Below are 17,992 nucleotides of genomic sequence, written 5' to 3' on the forward strand. Positions count from 1 at the left end.
CATCTTAAAATCACGTGTCACATAATTTTAGAAAAATCTGCGAATTTCAAATTACAAAAAACAGCAGTTTTTGATTTTGACACTAAATTAATTGGGCCCTTTCCGCGTGATAGCTATCATCACCTTAACCTGATCGATTTCTGAGGCTTCGAACAATGATTATTTTTATTTGGGTAAAACCTTGTGAGAACTTTCTCAATGATAAAAAGGCAATTTTGCAACATTAGTTCGCCCATATCCATCGGTGAACTGGTTTTTTTTAATTTAGGCAACTATCCATCACAAAAAATACATCACGGAGTTCAAAATTCTTAAGAATCTGAGAATGGGTTTTCTGATCAATTTGGTTTTGAAGTTGTAGGTATTGATGAGAAGAAAACAGGATGAAAAGTTTTACTCTACGTTTTATTGTTACTGTTTCACATTTTTGCATTCGGAAAATGGAACTGCATAATAGAACCATTATTGAAAAAAATGTGCAATTGGTTATGTTACACATGACCAACATGACATAGATCTTTGCACAATGCAAAGTGGTCCAGATTGCAAAATTAAGTGGAAAATTGATTTTCCGAAAAATTGAGATTGTTTTTGCTGTCTTGAAAAGAGTTATTTTAAATAAAATGGGGCAACTTTTGGTTTGGTTGAAAATTAGGGTGGTTCAAGATTAGGGTGATTTTCAAAATCTAACTTTTAAGAAATATGTTTGGGTTTTTTGTCTTCTAGAAAGTTGTTGAGCTTGCCAATCTAAGCAACTTTGTCGAAGACAACAAAATTTGAAATCTTAATCTACGCTTTCTACGACTAATATTATGGAAAGCATCTGAGAAAACCTTTAAAGTCAGTTTTTTAAAACGTGGCAATTCAGGGTTAAGTTTTAGATTCAATTCAATTCAATTAGTGTTTATTAGTAAATAATCAATTTACAATTTAGTGTTTCTTATAGCCTAATAGAGTTTTGGAGTTCCTTTCAACTATGGTTTACACTATAATTCATTTAGATGTAATTGGATATTCTAACAATGGATTTAAGTTTTAGAGAAAAATGATAATGAACATTTTTATTTTTTGACAAGTCAATTTGGATTTAAGGTCAAATGTTACAGCCATTTTAAGGTAAAAAAAGATGCAAATTTTAAACTCAATTATCTCGAAAAGGTGCAAGCCAAATTTTATGCACCAGATTGCATTTAAATCCCATAAATGTTCCTGAAAAATTAGATTTTGAAAATCACCCTAATTTTGAACCACCCTAATTTTCAACCAAACCAAAAGTTGCCCCATTTTATTTACAACAACTCTTCTGAATGCACCAAAGCTCCAAAACTTCACAATTTTTCGGAAAATCCATTTTCCACTAAATTTTGCGATCTGGACCACTGTGCAATGCTCTTAACATTCCAACGCCCAAGGCTCCAAAAAAGTTGGAACGGTAACTTCAACTCGCTGGTTCTCGGGCATAACTCAACCAATCAAGATGATTCTTCTTTCCAGTTCCAACTTTTTTTTCACGGGTAAAAAAAAAATTCGCCAAAAATTCCGCGGAGGCAGTCGTTTTAAAAAAAGGTGGAACGATGTTTTCGGTCGCAGAAATTACAGATTTGTTCAAATCAAGTTCTGCAAATTTTAGGATTATCTAGACATTCCTACAAACCACTGGGAACAAGAATCGTCCCGATTGGTTGAGTAATGCCCGAGAACCAGTGAGTTGAAGTTACCGTTCCACCTTTTTTGGGAGGCTTGGGCGTCCGTGTAAGTTGGACATGCGTTGGGCGTTCCAGTGTTAATATTACTTAAAAATATATTAAATCAAAAAATTATAGCTCGGTGGTAAAATGTTTGTCCGTGCTATACAGTTCCAAAAGTGGCAAGTTTTTGTCCCCTTAAAATCGAACATTTTCAAAAAATAAAAAAAAATAAAAAAGACTTTTGGGAAATTTTTTTTGGTTAAATTTTGGTAATTTTTTTTTCCGTGATCCTTTTTTGTCTGAAAAGAAGGAACACCTAAAACTTTGAGATGAAACCAAATCGATCGGAAAATGCCTTCAAAATATTCAGATTTTCGAATGTTTACGTACCATTTGGTATAAATCCCAAGTATCAATTTTAAACCAACTAGCCACAACCTAGTTTTATTGAGGTTTTATGGTAGCATCTTGATTGCATAGCTTTATTTTGGCATTCACCGCAACCAACAAGCAAACGCTAATTAATAGGTTCCAACAAGGTTTTATGCCTCGGAAATAAAACTTGGAAATAAAAGCAAACTGGTTTTTAAAAAAGTTTTATGGTAGCTTTAAGAGAGACTTGTTAACCAGATGACAATGCCATTTCAAGCGGTTTTATTCCATGCTTCTTCAAAACCATGGGTGTTGCAGCTGTCAAGTGCATTAGACATGCAAAAAAATACTTAAATCCAAAAGCTCCTAAAAGAGAATTAAACGTAGCCAATTGGCAATGCTTAACCCTCTACAACCTATCCCCGCTTCGATCTAAAAAGTCGCAAAAAAAATATATATTTCAACCATTTTTTTATGTTTAAAAAGCATTGGAAAGAAAAACTCTTAATATTTTAGAAAGTCTTAGGGTTGCATGACTTGTTTTAAGTTTTTCGAAAAAAAAAATCAGTAAAAAATGGGCAGTGGAGGGTTACATGTGGCTTTAAACGCGTGATCTGATTGAATATGATTGAATGCCATCTTGGCAGAAAAAAAGGATAAATTTGGTTATAATTTGATGAAAATACACATTTATGATGAATTTCTGACATCGTTAGCAATAAATTTTAAACATGATTTGAAGTTTTTTTTTGCAAAAAAATGCTGATAAATATTTTTTTAAACTATGATAACAAATGAAATATTTTGATGAAAGGAGTTTGTTTTTGGTTCTATCTCCCCCACATTTATCGATGAAATTTCAACCCCAGCTGAATTTGAGCCACCAATTGCGAGGGATAATCTTTGACATTATTTTAATTACCTCCAATATCTATCACTTCATCATCGCCATCTTAAAAAAAACCATTTAAATTATATCGTTTGGCAAGACGTAGACTTATTTATGCCAATATAAAACGTGTTTGGCATAAGACGTTTGAAGACGTATGAAATGTCATCTTTCCATACATCCTGACTAAATTTTAGCAAAGGTTTTATTAAGGACTCCTATGAAGGTTTTATAAACAGGCCGTAACATCTTTTGTGGAGGACCTTTTGGGTTTTAAAAAGGGGTTTAAAGTAGTTCTGGGGATCGTGTTGCAACTGAGTGGTTTTAATGTTGGTTATGGCTGATAGGTTTTATAGCGGTTGTAACAGCTATGATAAAGCCAACAATGTTTTTTGGGACAGCTGCCAAATTTAGAGACTCACAAAGTTAAGCAAAATAACATAAATACAAATAAAATCAATTTCTGGGGTTCGGGAAGAACAGCTCAAGTTCCAAAATAAAGAGAAAGTTCCATTTATTAAAATGATGTTTCTGAAAAAAAAAGTTAGATTTATTTTACTTTTAATCCAAATCTATTCCAAATCATTTATTTTAATGTAAAAAGTTCATTATATGCAATAATTATTTAAAAAATTAGTCATACCGAACTTTGGTTTTGACAGAGTATTATAAAGTTTGGTTGAAACTCAAACAGATTAGATGAGATGAGACTGACTTTCATCATTCTCACCTATTTTTTGGCATTTCAAACTCGCAAAAAAACAATCCATAAAATGGTGCAAATTTTTTGTCAAATGGATGCTGATTAAATAAAATTTTTGTGTTTTTGAACGAAATACACGCCGTCAAATACGTGGTAGTTGAACAAAACTTTTTAGGTCTGAGGAATCAGCAGAGATATCGTGTACAATTCGTTTGACTCTTGATATTCATGTTACAGCAGAAAAGTGGTAAAATTACACATTTCCAGAGGTAAAATTACACTTTTTTGTGATGTAAAAGATGTACCCCTTCCCAGAAGTTTTATTAGGATGATTTTTTTACTTTAAGGCACAAATCAGAGTTGAAAACTCGGAGACATTGAATCCAAATCCTCTGATTCACTCGATCTCAATCCAACCGACTTGTTTAATTGTTTTTAATCCTTTTTTTTCAACTCGGTTTACACAAACAGCCAAGTCCCCGCGATGACAATGCCAGATTGACCCCAGATTGCAGCCCGATATTTATCGTGTGTCCGTGGCGAAGGCCGTGATGGATGCATTCTGCGGTTTAATTCCGCTAAAAGTGTTTTCCCGACCTGTTTTCCTGTGCGGCGGCCCCGACAACGAATTTATTGCTCTATCTTAGATTGATGACCGCGTGGATAATATTCTCGGTCCCGGTTTGCCAGAACACTTTTCCCCGCTCGAGTTTATTGTTTGGTTTGGTGTCTGTCTCGCGTTCGGAAACAAGATTAATTGCAGAACCCCTTGGCTTGAAATGGTCATTTTGTTGTTTTCTGGTGATTTTTGCTGGTGGGATTTGAAGCGGAAAAGGACACGAAATTTCCCGGAGTCATTTATTTTATTACAGTCTGCAAATTAAATGTTCTAGGAATTCATTAATTTTCAACTGTAAATTGTGGTTGTAGCGTTTAAGTCAATCTGAACACCTCAGCAACGAAAACTGTGGAATAATTCAACATCTCATCGAAGCCCCCCTCATCATCATTTCGTCCCACACAGAATGCCTGTCAGGACCCGTCCCTAAGAGTATCGCTTCCAAACGGTGCTGCTCTACTTTTTGAATAATTTCGCAGCCTCGGTGCTTGCCTTTTGCCCTCCTGAGCATTCATTCACCGTCGTCGTCGTCGCTTCTTCTTCGTTTTCATTATCGATCAAAAACCGTTCTGAAATTCCGCCACGTTCGTCATCCCTCTTTCCCCCACACCCCTCAATTCCCTGTTGAGGTTCTTGCTCGTCGTATCTTACCCTTTTCGAAGATTCTACCAGAAGGGGGAGTCCTTTGAGAAGGTGAAGCAGCAGCCAGGATTTGCTTTGTGAGTGTTGTACCACACCGACACAAAGAAAAACTCCTTTTTAATGGACGAACTGAACACGGCAGGACACCCCCCGCTGAGAGAGGAAAGAGGGGGGGGGGGCGGATTGCAAATTCCCTCGGGCGGACCTTTTGACAACCGTGTTTCAGTTACAAAACAGAAACATACAGCTAGGAAGGAAATAGAGTGGAAAAAAAACCTTTGCAACACCACACTTTTCCTGTGCCGTTCTTTAGAACACCTTGCCCAACCTGGAAAAGTCTCAATGTTGTCCTGAGATCAAGAAAGTAAGTGAAAATGAAGGTTCATTCCTGAAAATATTCTCAAAAGGTGTTGAAAATTTGTCTCAATTGTCTCGCTTGTCTTAAACATACCTTCTTCAAATTACTTCCTTGAGAAAGCAAGGTTTTTGTTGAAAATATTTTCAAAAGGTCTGCAAGTTTTGTCTCACTTGTGACACTTGTCTCACTTGTCTCACGTGTCTCACATGTCTCAAACATACCTTCGGTCTCAAAAATAACTTTCTTGAGAATGCAAGGTTGTTACTGAAAATATTATCAAATTGTCTTGAAATTTTGTCTCAAATGTCTTACTTGTCTCACATGTCTCACGTGTCTCACATGTCTCAAACACTCCTTCGGTCTCAAAAATAACTTTCTTGAGAATGCAAGGTTGTTACTGAAAATATTATCATATTGTCTTGAAATTTTGTCTCAAATGTCTTACTTGTCTCACATGTCTCACGTGTCTCACATGTCTCAAACATACCTTCGGTCTCAAAAATAACTTACTAGAGAACGCAAGGTTGTTGCTGTAAATATTCTCAAATGAGCTTGATATTTTGTCTCAAATGTCTCACTTGTCTCACATGTCCCACGTGTCTCAAACATTCCTTCGATCTTCAAATTACTTCCTTGAAAAAACAAGGTTTTTGTTGAAAATATTCTCAAATGGTTTGCACATTTTGTCTCCCTTGTGATACTTGTCTCACTTGTCTCACTTGTCTCACTTGTCTCACTTGTCTCACTTGTTTCACGTGTCTCACATGTCTCAAACACTTTTTCGGTTTCCAAATTACATTCTTGAGAAAGCAATTTTATCTCTGAAAATATTGTCAAATGGTCTTAAAATGTTGACTCAAAAGTTTTATTTGTCTCACTTGTTTCACTTGTCTCACGTGTCTCACATGTCTCAATCATACCTTCGGTCTCAAAAATAACTTACTTGAGAATGCAAGGTTGTTGCTGAAAATATTCTCAAATGGTCATGAAATTTGGTATCAAATGTCTCACTTGTCTCACATGTCTCAAACATACTTCAGGTCTACAAATTACTTCCTTTAAAAAGCAAAGTTGCTGCTGAAAGTATAATTAAATGGTTTTTAAGTTTTGTCTCACTAATCTCACGTATCTCCAAAAACAGAAATGTCTCAAATTTGTTCAGGTTGCCTCAACAGTTTATGTTCTTGATAAAAATTCTTTAATAAATAATAATAATAATAATAATAATAATAAATAATAAATAAATTATAAATAAATTGTGTTACCTCTATAGGAAAACCTCGCTCAGAACAATAAATCGTGCCCGTCCAACCTCGTCACTGGTGTTCTAGCATACATTTGTATGCAAAACAGCACAGGTAGTTGTGTGCTGGGACGTGCACGCCGTGGGAGGTCCCAGAAAGCTAGAATTTCTTTTGGCGAAAATGTCTTTTAGTTTTCCTTCTTTCGAAGTTTTCCTCCAGGATGAAAAGAGCACCGAAAACCACCTTTTCCAGGTGGCGCTCGCGTGACACGAAGGGATTTTGCCCCTCGGGAAGGAGGCTTTCTTTTTCATGCTTCCTCCAAAGGGATTTTGCCAAAATGGAGGGTAAATCGAAATTTTACGAGACTGATTGATTGGTGGTGGCAGAACCGTTAAGGGCTGATTGAGTTTTTCCTCCCAATAGTGAAGGTAATGGTTGGGAATTTCCGGCGACGGTGTGAAAAATGAACTTTAGATTGGTGTGGCGGATATTTTGCGGTTGGCTGGTCGCGTGATTTATGATCTGGAATGTTTGTCGCTTTAAATTTGAATAGAAAGATTTTCTCAATCTTGATTGAGAAGCACGTGACAACATCTTTCAAAGATGTGATCTTTGTAAATTGTTCTTATTTTTAATCAATTTTCCAACTTAAAAATCAATCTAGATTAAAAAAAAACTTTGATCGGCAAATCAAACATTTCAAATCACATCCGTTGAAATCACATTCCTGAAGGAAGCGATACACCTCAATCAAGAAAGAAATGACATCATCAGCAAAGCCAATTATTACGTGACATTGGCCGCCTCGTACGGCTGGCCTTCCTTGGCGATTGTTGTCACAGAAACGGTAGTGTCCATGCCGAGTTACGAAAGTCTTCTTTAAGATTTCTGCTATTTTTTTTTAATTTAAAATTAGGCCGTTGCAAATATTTTTCAAAGTTTATGTCGCAAAAATTTTTTTTTGAAAAATCTTTGAAATTTTAATGAAAATAGAAGTCAAATCAACTTTAAACAATCTAAAACGCATTTTTCTGCATTTATAATCATATTTAGCATGTTTGGGCTGGATTAAAAGTATTTTGAATTTTTATGAAATTAAAATGTACAGCACCGCAAAAACTTTTGTTTTGCAAAGAAATAAATTTTCGTCAATATTTAGGTATTTTTGAAACTTATGATTGCAAAACAACTGGGCAGGTGTAAAATGCATTTTTAAACACTTTGTTCATTCAAATGATGAAACCATGGCTCGTTAATTCTTTGTTTGAACTTAATTCATACAAAAATTGATTATGTCAGAATTTATGAGCATTTATCAATAAAGGCCAGGAGCAAAAATTAAAAAAAAATCCACAAAATTATTTGACATCATTAATAGTTTTCGTATAGTCTAATAAAAGCTACAAAATGGCTTTTAGAAACATTACTTAATCCAACTTCAAATGCTTATTTTTTGTTGATGCCAGATAATCGGATTTCATGATTTTTCGTAAAAGTGTTCTAAAGTCCTAAAGAACGATGTAAAATTCGATTTATAATGTATTACACATAATTTTTGTCAGTGTTGCCAAATTTTCAATATTTTCAAATATTTTCAAATATCATATAAATATTGGATAAATTCTTGGTAACTAAGAAATCTGTAATTTTTGGTTTTTTATAAATTTATTACAAATTATTTTTGTCAGTTTTGCTGGATTTTCAATATTTTAATTCAAATTGGATAAATTCTTGGTAGCCCATAAAAACCCAATTTTTGCAGTGATTTTGATCCCTAAAATAGTTCACGAAGGTGTTAAGTAACGACTGAATTATTTCAAAAATTTGAAAAAAAAATCAAAAGTTTGAAGCTTGAAAATATATTTGTACTGATGTGAAAAATCGTTCTAAATCAGGGGTGCTCAATGTTTTTGAGTGACGGGGTCAAATTTGAGGCTTACTTAAGCTTGCAGGCCAAATGTAAAATGAAGTTAACACCGCGTCTTTTCGAACGGAATAAAGTTGTTTCAATGTTCGCGCAGCTTTGTTCGTTTTATTCGCGTTTTTAAAGTGTCCGAAGAAACAGGTGAAAGAGCGAACAGAAATAAACAAAATTATTTCAAACTATGTGATTGTGAAATTGTGTTAATCAGTTAAGATTTTTTGAATTTTTGGTTATTTTTTGGACATTTACGTCATTTAAATATCAGAGGAAAACATATAGCATAAATATTGCAATTTTTATGCCTCAACTATCGTATCAGATTATTCAATAACTCTGTCAAAAATCCACAGTCTGGTTTAAGTTGATTTTGTGACTGAAGACATTCGTTGTCGAACTAGTTAATTAAAAATTTAAAATGATCTATGGTTACTTTTTTTCTGTGAAATTATTTTTAAAGAGGTGATTCGTACTTGGTAAAATGGAGTCATTTTATTTTTAAATGAATTGCTACTAAAATTAGAAACCGTTGGAAAGACATTTTTCTAAAATTATTTCTACAATTTCAATAATATATAAACTTTGGTCGGCCTGAGTCAGATAGATGTTACTCTTCAATTGTTTTTTTTTTGCTGTATTTACAGTTTTTAACTTAAGTAAAATTTGAACGTTTCATTACTCATTTCCAAGAATGTTTGATAAAGTATTTTTTAACTGTTTTTTGTTGTTGAAAAAATAAAATTTCGCAAAGAGTTGAAAACTTTGTTATTGCAAAATCGAAAAAAAAACACTAATTGAATTGTTTTTTTCCTATATTTGTTTCCCACTTGATTGTTATTTGCCGTCAAGATAAGTGTTAACGCCAAAACAGTATTGAGAAGTGTTTCTTTTTGATTCAAGTATTGAAAAGTTGAACTTTTCAGTACTGTTATTTTTGGCGATGACAGGTAGGCCGTTTCGTCATTTTAGAATGGCAGGAAAATAAGTATTTGCACAACAAAATTGCAATTAAAATCTTTAAATATTCATAGCGCTTAAACGGGATCATATTTTAGTTTTGATTTTTAATAATTTTAAGCTTTAAACTTAATTGTTACGATTTTTTGTAATTCATTCTGGAACTTTCCACCATTCTTCCCAAAGACGTCAATTCCGTATCGTTTTCCAATCCCACATCCCACGAGGGACCTCAACACTGACTTCAATCTTCCACCGAAGGACATAAAATTGAGTTTCACAGGCTCTTCATCTTCCTGTTCCTGACCTCCCAACAGTGATGGGATAACTTTAACAACAACAACAACCACCACCACAATCATTTTAGGCCAAGCTATTTCTACGATCTCAGATTTCCCAGAGTTATTCCCAGATGGTTCGTATCTTGCTGCTCCTTTCGTTGCTGCCAGCGCTGGGACAGCTAAATATTGGCTCCACAACGTGGCCGGAATTGCATCAATTTCTTATTGTTTCCTTCCGGTGGGGCGCAGGTTTTCTCCCGCTGCCCCCTCCTCTGATAGTACACGGAGTCTCTCCCTGGAATGCCTGCCCTAAATATCTGTTGGTATCATTCGAGACAAATGGAAAAAAAAACTATTTTGGGCTGCCACAAACACACTCACAAACCTACATGGGAGATCCTTTTGGACCACTTTGGGGACATTCGAACTGTGCTGTAGTGCTGCTCCGCCAAACATCGAGACATGTTGGTTATTTTGTGTGTGTGTGTGTGTGTTATTTTGCAGGGCATAGTGTTCGGCAAAAAAGAAGAAAAAATTCCGTTGACCGGAAGCAGCAAGGTGGAAAATTAATCAATCAAGTGGTTCGGCACCACACCATTTTACTCTCTCTCTCTCATTGGTGTTTTTGGTCTGTTTGTTGCATTGTGAATGTGTGTGTGAATTCCAGTTGCGGGATATAATAAAAAAAAAGAAGCAAGTGTTCGAAAAAGTCAAAATATTGCAGTGTTATGCAGAGCTCAATATAGCAACAAAAATAAAAAAGCGCACTAGAGAAGTGAAAAGTGTTCAAAAATCGCTCAAAAAACAACAGCAACCACTCCATCGAAAGGCTAACAGCGTTGGGGGCCAAGTCGAGCAGATCATCCACTTAGTAGTACGGGCGTGGTGCGGTACGGTACGGGTTGCAGTAGTTCGGTGCAACTGAAACTGGTACAAGTGCAGGTCACTTCTTCGTAGAAAGAGAGGCAGAGAGAGAGTGAGGAGTGACGACACCGCTACGTGGGAAAGCAAGTAGGATCCGGCGGAGTTAGTCACTTTATATTTTACGGTAAATATTTAGAAAAATTATCGCTTATGGTTGATTATCTACAGCTCAATGCAGCTCAATTAGATCTTGAACAACGCGAGTATATAATTTTAGGTTTTTATAGTTAAAAAGTTGCTAATGTTTACAATGTTTAGACTGTTGCAAATTGGATTTCAGCAGTTTGTCCCCTTCCGCTTCATAATTTCCTCTAAAAATCATAGGGCATTTTATCTATTATCGATTTAAAATATATTCTATAACGTTTATTTTTGATTTTTATTCAAATAGGGCAATCATAGACTTGTAAATTTTGAATTTTGTGATTCCAGATTGTTTTGCTAATTTTTGGTGGCAGCGATAATGTATAAAGCATTCGACAATCTGACTTGAAATTTAAAATCCGTTTTTTAGCCCCTCGTCGACCTCGTTTCCTTATTTAAATCATTATTCTTCTTGCACTTGGAATTATTTAACTTTTTTTTAATCTTTGAAATGTGAAGATTTTTGCAAAGCCACAGTTAACGTGATATTGAAAATTCATGTTTTATTTGATTTTGCACTATCCCTGACGTTATGTAAATTACAAAAAGAAACGTTTTATCACGTAATGTTTATGATTTATCTTGAAGAATAATTTAGAAATTAAAATATGCATTTTTTCCAGCTTGAAGGCTTTAAATTTAAAAAAAAACTTCAGGCCAGGCTTGTCATGTTCAGACTAGAAAATATTCAAAATATTTGCATATGTTTCATTCATGAACATAAATGAAATATAATTTCCAAGCTTTTATATACAAATTTTATTTTTCGCTCATGAGATATCATGAGAACCTCACCCACGAAAAGAACCACAAGAAATAAAAGATTGTTTGTGAATCTCGTTGTTAGCACGACTTTTATTAATTTGTTTTATTTTTTAGAACTTTTTTTTATCGATATTTCATGCATAAGAGAGGAGGAGAAACAAGATGTCTTTTGAATTCCTCTCTCAGTGAGTATGAAAAGACATTCTTCTGATTAGGAATTTTTATTACCGGTATATTTCGAAATTCCAAAACAAAATTTACACAATTTGGGTTTTTCAACAATAATCAATAATAAAAAAGTTATTTAATCAGTTTTGTTTCCGTCATGAATTTCACTTGGGTAATTCTTTGCCAACTCGCACAGCAGTTGCCCCGACCCCTCTTCGATTTGCGTGAAACTTTGTCCTAAGTGGTTACTTTTGTTCCTGAATACGATGCCGAGGTCAATTTTCTGATACCTTGTGACAGAGGGGCGGTACAACCCCTTACTTACTTTACTTTTACTGCTCAGACAACCCCCGGGTCATGAGCTGTCTCCAGATGCGCTGCCACTGAACTCGGTCTTGGGCTGCTACTCTCCAATTCCAACTCGGAACTCCCACACTTCGAAGATCTTCCTCCACTTGGTCTAACCACCTTGCACGTTGCGCAACCCTCCGCCGCGTTCCAGACGGCTCCGAATTGAACACCAACTTCACCGGATTGATAGTCTGGTTCGGTTGGCGCGCAACCAGCGCGTCCGGCATTCTCGCGACGTGTCCGGCCCACCTGATCCGGCCAGCCTTGGCGACTTTCCGAATGTTTGGCTTGCCGTAGAGTTGCGCCAGCTCGTGGTTCATCCTTCTCCTCCATACCGTGTTCTCACGCACGCCGCCAAAGATCGTCCTAAGCACTCGCCGTTCGAAAACTTCAAGTGCTTGCAGGTCCTCCTCGAGCATCGTCCACGTCTCGTGCCCGTAGAGAACGACCGGTCTTATCAGCGTTTCGTACATGGTGCACTTTGTACGCCGGGAAAGATGACCAGACCTTAGGGTCTTGTGGAGTCCATAGTAGGCACGACTACCGGTGATGATGCGCCTCCGAATTTCTCTGCTGCAGTTGTTGTCAGACGTTACCAACGAACCGAGGTACACAAACTCCTCCACGACCTCGAACTCGTCGCCGTCGATCGTCACGCTCGGTCCCATGCGAGCCCTAAGGGACTCGGTTCCTCCTGCCAGCAGATATTTCGTCTTCGCCACATTCACCTTCAATCCAACCTTTTCTGCTTCCCGCTTCAATTCGGTGTACCGCCTGGCCACCTCCTCGAACGTCCTGCCGACAATGTCCATGTCGTCGGCATAGCAGATGAATTGGCTGGATCGGTTGATAATCGTGCCCCGCATGTTGAAGCCTGCCCGCCTCATTACACCTTCAAGCCCAATGTTGAAACAGAGGCCAGAGATACCGTCGCCTTGTCGCAGTCCCTTGCGCGATTCGATCGGGTCGGACATCGCCCCCGAAATCTTCACGCTGCACCGTGCCCCGTCCATCGTTGATTTCACCAGTCTGATCAGCTTCCCGGGAAAGCCGTTCTCGTACATGATCTTCCATAGCTCTTCGCGATCGACCGAGTCGTACGCGGCTTTGAAATCGATGAACAGGTGGTGCGTCGGTATCTGGTACTCGCGACATTTTTGGAGGATTTGGCGTAGCAAAAAGATTTGGTCCGTCGTCGATTTCACCTCCACAAAACCGGCTTGGTACGGCCCAACGAAATCCTTTGCTCGCTCCGACAGACGACAGAAGATGATCTGAGACAGCACTTTGTAGGCCGCGTTGAGAATAGTGATGGCTCGATAGTTCTCACATTCCAACTTGTCCCCCTTCTTGTAGATCGGGCATATTACTCCCTCTTTCCACTCCTCCGGTAGCTGTTCTGTGTCCCAGACCTTGACAATCAGCCGGTGTAGACAGGCCGTCAGCTTGTCCGGGCCCATCTTGATGAGTTCAGCACCGATACCATCCTTACCCGCTGCTTTGTTGATCTTCAGCTTCTTGATGGCATCCTTAACCTCCCTCATCGTGGGTGCTGGCTCGTCCTCGCCGTCCACCATACCGCTGACGTCGTTTCCCCCGTCGTCCTCGTACTCCGCCTCTGGGCCGTTCAGGTGCTCGTCGAAGTGCTGCTTCCACCTTTCGATCACCTCACGCTCGTCCGTCAAGATTCCTCCGTCTTTATCTCGGCACATTTCGGCTCGCGGCATGAAGCCAGTCCGGGATTGACTGAGTTTCTTGTAGAACTTACGCGTTTCGTTGGAGCGATACAGCTGCTCCATATCCTGGAACTCCAACTCTTCCAGGCGGCGCTGCTTATTCCGGAAGAGATGGGTTTGCTGTCTTCGCAACTGTTTGTACGACTCCTTGTTCCCACGGGTGTTGTGCAGCAGCCACTTGTCCCGCGCTGCTTTCTTCTCGTCCCAAATCGCCTGACATTCCTCGTCGAACCAGGGGTAGCGGCTTCGGCTGCCGATCCCGATGATGCTATGAGACGCGGGTTCGATTCCCGCCTTATCCACTGAGCTTCTATCGGATGGTGAAGTAAAACGTCGGTCCCGGTTTCTCCTGTCTCGTCAGAGGCGCTGGAGCAGAAATCCCACGTTAGAGGAAGGCCATGCCCCGGGGGGCGTAGTGCCAATAGTTTCGTTCCTCGTCGAACCAGCCGTTCCGTCGAACTCGGTCCACGTACCCGATGGCGCTCGATGCCGCTGCGTTGATGGCTGCTTCCATATGGCTCCAGCAGGCCTCCAGAGGGGCTTCGGCAAGCTCACCCTCGTCAGGCAACGCAGCTTCGAGTTCCCGCGCGTACTGGGTAGCGACCTCAGGATCCTTGAGTCGCTCCAGGTTATACCGCTGCGGGCGACGGTACCGGATCTTGTTGACCTCGGACAGGCGTTGGCGCAGCTTTGCCACCACCAGGTAGTGGTCCGAGTCGATGTCCGCGCCACGGTAGGTTCTGACGTCGATTATGTCCGAGAAGTGCCGACCATCGATGAGAACATGGTCGATTTGAGTCTCCGTGTCGTTTGGTGATCTCCAGGTGTACTTGTATAGGAGGTGTGCTGGAAGAAGGTACTACGTATGGCCATGTTTCGGGAGGTAGCGAAGTCGATGAGTCGTAGGCCGTTCTCGTTCGTCTGCTGGTGGGCGCTGAACCTCCCAATAACCGGTCTAAACTCCTCCTCCTAGCCAACTTGAGCGTTCAAGTCGCCGATGACAATCTTGACGTCGTGATTTGGACACTTCCTGTACTCGCGGTCAAGAAGCTCGTAGAAAGCGTCCTTGTCATCGGCGTCGCTTCCCATGTGCGGGCTGTGCACGTTGATGATGCTCAGGTTGAAGAATCGGCCATTGATTCTCAACCGGCACATTCTGTCGTTGACTGGCCACCAACCAATCACGCGCTTCGCCATTTCGCCCAGCACGATAAAAGCTGTCCCCAGCTCGTGTGTATCGCCGCCGCTCCAATACATAGTATACCCACCGTATTCTCGGTGGTCCTTCCCCGTCCAGCACACCTCCTGAAGCCTGAAGCGCCATGACTTCGAGACCGCGGACCCGCAATTCGTTGTGAAGAATGCGGTCGCTCCCATCGAAGTTGAGAGACCTGCAGTTCCACGTCCCGAGTTTCCAATCCCTGGATCCCCGAAAATCGGGTCGGCGATTGGATCGGCTCGCATCTGGAGCTCTCTGCACTTGGGTTTTACGGCGGGTGCGTGTAGCCATCACCAACCCCTGTCTCGCCGGAGGACCGTCGTACCAGGACTGTTTAGAGTCCCACCCTGGCACTGGGACTTTTAATCAGCCGCCCTAACCTGGGGAACAGACGCTGTTTCGAGCCGCCCCTAACCTGGGGAACAGACGCTCGAGGGGGTCCAAACTCTATCTGCTGTAAGCCGCCCCTAACATGGAGAACAGACGCTTACCTCGACGATGGAGCAGGACACCAGTTACCTTGAGCCGCCCCTAACCTGGGGAACAGACGCTCGAAGGGGGAGGGGGGGGGGTGGATCCAACACCCGCTGTTGTCAGCCGCCCCTGACCTGGGATACAGACGCTTACAACGCACTAGTACTCGAACGCCACCCGATTTGAGCCGCCCCTTACCTGGGGAACAGACGCTCTTGCGGGAGGAGGGGGGGGGGCTTTGTGTGTGGTGGGGGCAGTAAAACACTTCACTTTGCTCTAATTAATTTTCTTTAAAAATTCTTAAAACTTTTCACTGCTTTTAAAAACTTTTTTCCCACACTCCGCGCTTTCCGTGTCGCAAAGTTGTATTTGCTTCTTCCACACTACACTATCAGCCGCACACAAAAGACAGCGTGGTCGAGGGACGACGACGACGACGACTGTTCAAAGGGGCCCGGCTAGGTGTATTGTTTTTTTCCTGCTGCTGCTGCTGCTTTGACCCGTGGCCGAACGAAATTTCGCGCACTAAATTCACCGAAATTAACGACCGCCGGGTTCGGATTTCACCGGTAGCGGATTCACTGCGCGTTCCTGCGACGAATCCGGTCACTTTACGCCGCGAATCACCACTTTACCGCGAGTTTTGGGCGAATACCGGCGGAACGGTCCGGAGAACGACTTTACTCCCGTATACACACACACACACGGTACAACCCCTACAATGTTTGAATAGCGAAAAATGACGTAATTTTTAAATAATTTGCAGCCAAAGCTTTTTTCGTAAGATATCGATATCTCGTGATTTTTACAAGCAAACTGCTTGTGTTTATATATCATTTTTTTTGTATTTGTCTGCTCTACAACTTTGTAGAATATTAATTTACTCTAAAAATAGCCCTGCAATGTTAGAAAATACACGAAATTTTAAAATGAAAATTTTTGTTCTAAATTAAAAAATGTCCCGGATAATGGCAAAGTTTTCATATTTTTTTTAGTATTCTTTTGATGAGAAATACGTTTTTTTCGGAATTCTGAGTACACCATCAAATCGAGCGTTTAATTTTACATAAAAGTCCCTTTGACACCAAATTTCACCTCTTTTTTCGAATGTTCAAAAATTGAAGGGGCCGTACCGCCCCTCCGTCACGAGATATCAAAAAATGGACCTTGGATTCGTGATCAGGGACAAAAGTTACCACTAGGGACGAAGTTTCACGCAAATTGAAGAGGGGTCGGAGCAACTTTTCCCGATTTTGTGAGAGTTGGTAGAGAATTACTCAAATATTAAAGAATACGGTTTTTGGGAAATTGATTTTTTGTGATTAAAAGTTCATTTTAAAAAAACAGCAAAGAATCCGTGTTTAAAAAAATGTTTCTCTTCAATTTACGTTAAATTTAATTTGAAATTAAATAATACATCTATGAATGTTTGATATAATGTGCCGTTTTCGAGTTTTTATTTTTAAGTAATCATTTCAAGAAAAAAAGTCTTTTATATTTTTTTGCAATTCCGCTGTGAAACTGTCAACTTTTCCTGTCCTTCTGGAGAAACGAAACGGCCTACTTTTCCCTACCAAAAATAACAGAAAAGAAAATTAATACCTTTCAATACCTGTGCTGAAAAGTTCTACTTTTCAGCACTGAAATGGGTGCTGAAAAGTTGAACTTTTCAACACTAGTATCGAAAAGTAACATTTTTCAATATTTTTTTGTCTTGAACGGTGAATTTACTTAACACATGGATGATGGACATAAAATTCCATCCAAAAAGCGTTTTTCGGAATTGCAAAAAATGTTGTAAGCAACTCGTTGCAAAAAGCAGATTTTTTCAGCACTCGCCGTATTTATCCAACTCGGTAAACCTCGTTGGATAAATGTACGACTCGTGCTGAAAAAATCTGCTTTTTGCAACTTGTTGCATAATAGTAGTTTATGCAACAAGTTGCAAAAAAATTATTTTTTCAGCACGTGTCGTACATTTATCCAACGAGGTTCACCGAGTTGGATAAATACGACAAGTGCTGAAAAAATCAAGGTTTGCAACGAGTTCCATACAACATTTTTTGCTTTTCTGAAAAACACCCATTGAGTGAAATTATAAGTCGAATGTTCATGTATTTTGTCAATAAATCGTCTAAATCAATTTTTTTTGAAAAGTATTACTTTTCAAAACTAGTGCTGAAAAGTTCAACTTTTCAGCATCCATTTCAGTGCTGAAAAGTAGAACTTTTCAGCATTTGTTTAGAAAAGTGTTTATATTCGATTCTGTTATTTTTAGTAGATAAAAGTAGGCTGTTTCGTCACGCGAGAATGACAGGAAAAGTAGGAAGTTTCAAGACGGAATTGCAAAAACTACTATTTTAAATAGTGTCCTTCCGTCAACCAAGAAAAAATATGTTTGAAAAGCTGAAAAATGTTTCTACAATTTTCTATTTTGGTCGTTGTTGATCCGACATATGGTTGCTGAGATATGGCCTTGTAAAGAAAATTATGAAAAAGGAGTTTTTTTCTGAGTGCTACCTATTCGGCCCAGAATT

General features: G+C 39.3%; 1 protein-coding gene across 11 annotated transcripts in view; it reads left to right on the forward strand.

Annotated features, from left to right (window-relative positions):
• LOC6040115 (neuronal calcium sensor 2) overlaps positions 1 to 17,992 on the forward strand; it is a 237,904-nt gene that overhangs the window by 29,751 nt on the left and 190,161 nt on the right. For 4 of the 11 annotated variants that reach the window (XM_038258781.1, XM_038258778.1, XM_038258782.1 and 1 more), the window contains exon 2: positions 10,179 to 10,722. The exons of 2 other annotated variants lie outside the window; for them this stretch is intronic. The gene's annotated coding sequence lies outside the window, so the exon portion shown is untranslated. The remainder of the gene's footprint in view (positions 1 to 10,178; positions 10,723 to 17,992) is intronic. 5 more of the 11 variants (XM_038258784.1, XM_038258779.1, XM_038258785.1 and 2 more) reach the window with 2 other exon arrangements.

This window comes from Culex quinquefasciatus, chromosome 3, assembly GCF_015732765.1.
Source record: "Culex quinquefasciatus strain JHB chromosome 3, VPISU_Cqui_1.0_pri_paternal, whole genome shotgun sequence".
In the NCBI taxonomy this organism is placed as follows: domain Eukaryota; kingdom Metazoa; phylum Arthropoda; class Insecta; order Diptera; family Culicidae; genus Culex; species Culex quinquefasciatus.